Source organism: Arachis ipaensis, chromosome B04, assembly GCF_000816755.2.
Source record: "Arachis ipaensis cultivar K30076 chromosome B04, Araip1.1, whole genome shotgun sequence".
NCBI lineage: Eukaryota > Viridiplantae > Streptophyta > Magnoliopsida > Fabales > Fabaceae > Arachis > Arachis ipaensis.
In genome coordinates this window covers 107924973-107925402 of record NC_029788.2, presented here as the reverse complement: position 1 = coordinate 107925402, position 430 = coordinate 107924973, and positions in this window count along the sequence as shown.

Genomic DNA, 430 nt, shown 5'->3' with positions numbered 1-430 from the left:
CAGATAGGAAGTTCAAGCACAAACAAACAGTTATTACAAGTAGAACAGTTAGCAATTAATCACATAGGCAAACCAAGTATAATATACACACCCAACCAATGTCACACAAATGCATATGATGCATGCCTGTCCCTAGTGGCTGATGATATCATCTATCGGTTACCAAGCCAACCCGACGTGTCCGGTAGCTAACCCGGACACAGTCTCTCTGTTGCGCTTTATTAACATTAGAGGGTATATGCGCCCTGTCGCCATTAGAGGGTATCGGTGCCCTGTCACCCTTACAACCAGAGAGAAAACACAAGCATACTCGCATACAACATTCATCTCAGCCATCCGGCTTAAATTCACAATTCATTCGATTGCATACATGCATTTATACTCAACCATGGATCACCATCCATCTCAGCCATCCGGCTCACGGTTCAAT